The sequence below is a fragment of the Pygoscelis adeliae genome, unplaced genomic scaffold, assembly GCF_000699105.1.
Source record: "Pygoscelis adeliae isolate BGI_AS28 unplaced genomic scaffold, ASM69910v1 Scaffold347, whole genome shotgun sequence".
Lineage (NCBI taxonomy): Eukaryota > Metazoa > Chordata > Aves > Sphenisciformes > Spheniscidae > Pygoscelis > Pygoscelis adeliae.
In genome coordinates this window covers 785,430-791,295 of record NW_008825158.1, presented here as the reverse complement: position 1 = coordinate 791,295, position 5,866 = coordinate 785,430, and positions in this window count along the sequence as shown.

Below are 5,866 nucleotides of genomic sequence, written 5' to 3'. Positions count from 1 at the left end.
TGCAAGTGATGGGGTCCTCGCAGCCTCCAGAACGTGTTCTCACCGCTGTCGGTGTCCCCGCAGGCCCAGGGCACGTCACTCGTCAGGAACTGGCTCAACAGAGCCATAAAAGTGCATTTCATGAGCAGAAGGAGCCTGGGACACGTCCGCGGCATTTTCTTCGCCTGCAGATGCAGTGGCCCAGCTCGGCGGCGCAGAGGTGGGCTGTGAGGGCTGGCTGTACGCAGAGAGCACACGAGCGTACAGCGCTGTTTATTTGTGGGGCTGTTGCAAACATGGGTCACCTTTGAGTGTTTCCTAACATAACTTTTCCTGTGTTCATTGCTTTACCCTTAAAACTAACAGGGAATCATTTTCAGTTAAAAAAATAGACATGTACAAAAGTCCCTTAAAGAGGCAGTAGTCAGCCTGCCTTCTAGAAAAGTGCTGTATTAGAAATTAGTGTCCAGCCTTTAACTCACTTTTAAGCTTCAAACTCAATTTAAGAAATTTTAAGAACTAAATTTAGCTTCTTCCACCATTTTTAGGAAGTTATATGTCCTGTCCTTGTAGCATTTGACTAAATGTTGGCTTATGGTCCAGTACAAACGTCAATCAAAATGCTCTTCCTAAGAGTAAAGTGATCTTTGTGGTTTGCTGTTAAGCTGGGTTGAAATAGAGAAGGAGGCAAAGGAACGGGCTGGGAAATGGCTCGTGCTCCTGCCAACATGTGCTCCTGCCAAGACGTGAGCCAAAGGCAGGAGAGCGTGGGGAGGTCCGCGCTCCCTCTGGTCACTGCGTTGCAATGATAATCCAGGAGAAGGAGGAGGTGTTTAGAGTAAGTGAGGATGTAAGGAACGAAAGTATGGAGTTTTGGGTATTTTTTTAGCCTGGAAATTAGAGTAAGGGAGGAGATTGTCAGACAACAGCTGTCCTGTGGTAGGTTTGTCATGATGCAAGGCACAGCATCAAGTGGGACCTGGGAAAAATTCTGTCCCAGGTTTGCGGCAGGTCTGTGACGGGCAGCAAGGTGAGCTCAGGTTCATCTGGTTTACGTTTTTTAAATGAAGGTAATGGCAGCATCCCATTTTGCAACGGGCTTTAAGATCTGCTGAAGGAAGACAGACGAGAAAAACTAGGTGTTACTTGGCCAGAGGCACTGAAAGGCAGCATTTTTAAACTGTAAGAAATTGTAAACTTTCGCAATCACTTTTTACACTTTTCTTTTTATACAGGGCGTAATTATCTTGTGGGTGTCTAATTACTGAGGTCTAGAGTGTTGTGGGTTGTGTTGTCCGCCTTTCCATTATGTTTAGGAGGGATGTAAACCTCACGTTCTAGAATGTAAAGCAGCCACTAATGGCTCAGACTGGGAGGAACCTCTTCAGTGAGGCAGATGCTCCGTAACTCTCCACCGCAAAGGATCCAGCCCTCTTGGTGGAGGTATTTGGATCGAGCACTGTCAAGGCTGGATTAGACAGACCATGGGCTAGAGCCAGAGTAATCCACCACACCGGTTCCTGCTTGTCATCCTTATGGCAACAGCGGACCAACAAACCCAGAATAAGACTGCTGTTAAATATGACTCTGAACAGCCCCAAAGGGAATTAATTAATAAACACCAGTCTATTCCTGGGTGTAACCCAAGCCTTAGAAACCTGAGAAGAGAAGATTTAGAACATGATAGAGATTGGGCAGAAATTTCTTTTCCGCTGTGTCTCTTAACCTCCGACTCCAAACTTCACAGCAGTTTCCAGGTTCCACTTGGTTATCCTCAGTGCCCTGCAGGGGTGGGGGGCACAACTCGTAATCCCCTGCATTTTCACCGGCATATGGGAACTTGATTTAGATTCAGCAGCGTTGTGAGGGCTGAAGGTTGCTCTTGGAGACCGGGGCATAGCAGGATCTGCACAGACCTGTGGAAGCTGGGGATCGTATCTATGGGTTGGTTTGTCAGGCAAACAATGCCTGTAACATGGCTGTAATCCCGCTCCAGAAAACACGTTTCTGCAACAGTGCCTGAGGCTCTGCTCAAAGGCTGCTCCTGTCTTCCTACTCACTGTGGTTCCCCACTCCTAATCCCTTTTTAATATGCGGTGCTACATATTTTGCAACACTTCCATTGTTGGAGAATGACTGTAACACCCAAACCCACTGCCTCCGCTTGCCAGATAGCTGGGCTGGAAAGCGAGGCTGTCAGGGAATGCTACTTGGACTTACTCAGCACTCCTGTTCCCTCCCACAAAACCTATTTTTCCCCAAGTGTCAAGATTATGGAGATGTGATGTGCCCTGATTTCTCAGACTCCCAGCCCATACCCCACGCGTTTTCCACTGTTGAGATGGACAGATCTCAAGTATTTTTTTCATAATTTTGTTAATAATTCTATTTTCTGATGGTCCTTCTATAAAAGGTCCCACGCTATGCCATTGAACGCAGAGGAATGATAAGTGAGTTTTATTCTTGGGAAGGAGTAAGAATAGCGAAAAGAGCACTAAATCAGTGCATATTTTGAAATTTTAAAATAAATCGCTTAGAGGGCATTAAACATTCAAATGAAAAGTAGGCATTAGTGAAGAAACAGACCCTGAGATAAGTAAAGCTCAAGAGAAGCCTTCAGGATGGCGAAGCTCCAGCACAAGTGTTGGACGCAGGTGCCATCTACTGGATACCCACCCATGGGAGCTGGCAGCCCTGCAGGTGACTGTCCGGGAGGGAGGAACGTCACCTTCTGGGAGCCCTGGAAACAGGATGAGATCCCCGTGATCACCACGGCAGCAGCTCAGAGGCAGTAAATCCTGCGGAAGGCTAAAGCGGTGCCACACTCATGGACAGGTCTGCCGAAACCTTCGGGTGACCGGCTCAGAGGAGGAGGATGCATTTCTGAGATGGTAATTCCCCTCGTGTTTTTCACCTGCATTGTGGGAAGTCCCCTGTGGAGTCTGTGCTCCTAAGTGATGCAAGAAAGAACCACATCCTGGGCTTTTACTGATATTGCTATACTCATATTTCTCTTTCAGAAGTGTGAGTAAATTAGGCTTAGAGAACCTCAGTCATCGCTTTAAATAATTGCTCCTGGATCTTTTAAACTCTCCCGCTTTGTAGTGAGTGCAAGAAACAGAACCACGTTCCAGGAGGGCAAGTCTTAACCTTTAATCAAGAGCATCGAGGCGCTTGCCGACGTTTCCTGTGCGGTGAAGAAAGCATCCAAGGCCTGTAGAAACTCTCAGGACTGTGCATGAAAGCCCCACCAAATTGCTGCAGTGCAGTACGCACGGCTGTCTGTTACCAGCAGCCAGCACTGGTCCCCCTCTTCCCTGGCCGCGCTGGGTTACATCCAGCACTGGTGGGTGCCTGCAGTCACCAATCTTGACTTAGAAGACTCAAGATAGGACACTAGTGTGGCCGTTGCTATCCGACTCTGAGAAATATGGTCCCAACTAAAAGGAAACGTGAAAGGAACTTGGCATTAAATTAGCAATGTAGATCCCCTGCAGGAGGTCAAAGTGACTTACCTGCATTAAATTCCACTTAAATGTTGGCCCTTGTAGTTTCCCACCTAGGGGGTCCTGGTTAGTAGTTTTCAGCTTTCACACCTAGCAGCGCTCAGGGAAATTAATACTATTAGTCTTTGCTTTGCGTCATCCACTCATGAAACTCCATTTTCTACCTGATCGAACCAATTTGCAAGGCGGTCTCCTGTCTCAGCCATGGGGTAAGGCTGTATCGTAGCAGTGATTGTCTGCCAGGTTCCCATGACTTTGTTCCTTTTCTGGACAGAAAACATGCCTCTGCCACTGATGGGCGGGACTTCAAGGGGGTTTTGTTTCCTCTGGGAAACAAAAATGACTGAGGATGATGCTAAGCTGGGTGCCTGTTTCTTGCCTGATTTAGATGCTCTCTGATGGTCTATATGGGACGTTCCCTAGCAGTATTCCCAGATCTGCCTCTCTCTCAAGACTGTATTCTGCTGTGGCTGCTCTGCAGCCTGAACCTCAGATATTTTTGTCTACCTAGGAACTTTCATCACCAGTGGGATTTCTTGGAAGTGCTCTGCTGGAAAACCAAGTGCTGATTTGATCTTGTGAAGTGCTGCCAAACAACATTAGCAGTTTTAACTTCCCTGCTGTGGCGTCATCCCTCGTTCCCTCTGCGAGGAATCTGCAAAGGCTGAGCTGCTCCATCGTTCCAGTTCATGGGGAACCATTTGCTGCCAATCTTCAGGAGGAAACCGCGCTCCTCCTCTGTGGCTGGAACCACTGCAGAGAGTGTCGTAAGGCAAAAGCCACAGCCCATGAGTAACCACCTTCTCGAGTGCCAGGGCTGCAGCTCTCAGCAAGCACAAGCACAGGGCAGAGCTGAGGAGGAGGAGGAGGAGAAGGGGGAGGAGGAGGAGGAGGAGGCTTCTTGCAGGTCAGTCCCTAATCTGCGGACTCGCTCACCCGGGGATCTGGAAGGCAGAGCTCTTTTAGGTTGGCCCAAGGAAAGGAGAAGGTTTTGTTGTTACTGGCTGATGAGAAAATGGGTGGATGACTCATCAGTCTTCTGCCACATGCTGCTTTTACAATTGGTTTGTTGAAATTCCAGACAACTGGGCTTTTATCAGCTAAAAAGGGAAATGAGCTCAGTTACTCTCTGTAAATCCAGAGCAATTTATTTGTAGACCGAGGACTTAAAGCTACGTAATGGTGATCACTTTTGAGACAGCCAAATTCCCTCTTGACATTCCTTCTCCCTTTTGGTTTAAGAACGTCCTGATGACCAAGGTCTTTCGGCTTCTCCAGTTTAATTAGATCTGGGGCATCTTTTTGATGGATAATCCCTGTTCCCTGCTTGTCCCTCTCCTAATAACCGCGCAGCGCAGATGAGCCCCAAGAAAGAGAAGCCAATTTACTCTCCTTTTCCTCGGGGCCCTTTTGATGCTGTACCACGCTTGGCTTACACAAAAGTTTGCATCATCTGATGTCTCACGCAAAGGATCCCAGAATGCAGTGAGATGAAAGAGTCATACCGCTGACGGTTCCCCTGAAAATCAGTTTTATGTGCCAGACTCGGAGCTTGTGTCTCCAACAGGAAATGCCAGAGCTGGGAAGCAGATGTGTACATGAGATACTACTGAAAAGTTAAACAGGAATCGACGGGAATCTGCTGTCGGAGATGGACGCTTTCAATGTTTTACAGACTGCAACACAATTTTTGCAGAGTAAGCTATTCTGCTTGTTATTCCTTATCATCTCGCCTGCCTCAAAAAAGGAACTAGCGAAGATCTGAATGGAGGACACCCCAAAGTATATATAAATACATACTATTGTATTTATATATAGAGAGAGTATATATATAAAAACATATACTATTTATGTATCTTCTCAGGCACACAGTTCTGCAGTAGCTCGCCATACAGCAACAAGCAATACGAAACATCAAACGGTGTTAAAATGTCCCTAATCCCCCGGAGGTCTGGTCTGAGCCAGCAGCGCAGTCGGGGCAGGCCACATGCGCTTCCCGCCAGGAAGACGGGCACCGGGAGCAGCACTTTGGCCCCTGTGAACCGCGGCTTGTCGCGGTGCCAGGGCAAGAGGCCACCCCGCTCCTTCCACCTCCAGCCACGTTTGCGTTTTGTGTTTTGGCTTTATCTTTTGGAGGGGATTTTGCTGCAACAGCGTGTCGTGACACCCCTCCGAGGTACGGGGAGCATCGCCACGCGCTGGTCTTTGCCCCCCTGCATGCAGCAGCTCGGTCTTGGATTATTCTTCCTATCTGCTGCACCGGGGAGCGCCGTGGAGAGGCTCCGTGGGCCCCTGCCCTGCTCCTGCGGCGGCTTTCGGGAGGGGAAATATTGAGCGCGGAAAGCCAAAGGCCGCTTTCTCCCGAGGCGGGGGGGAGAAAA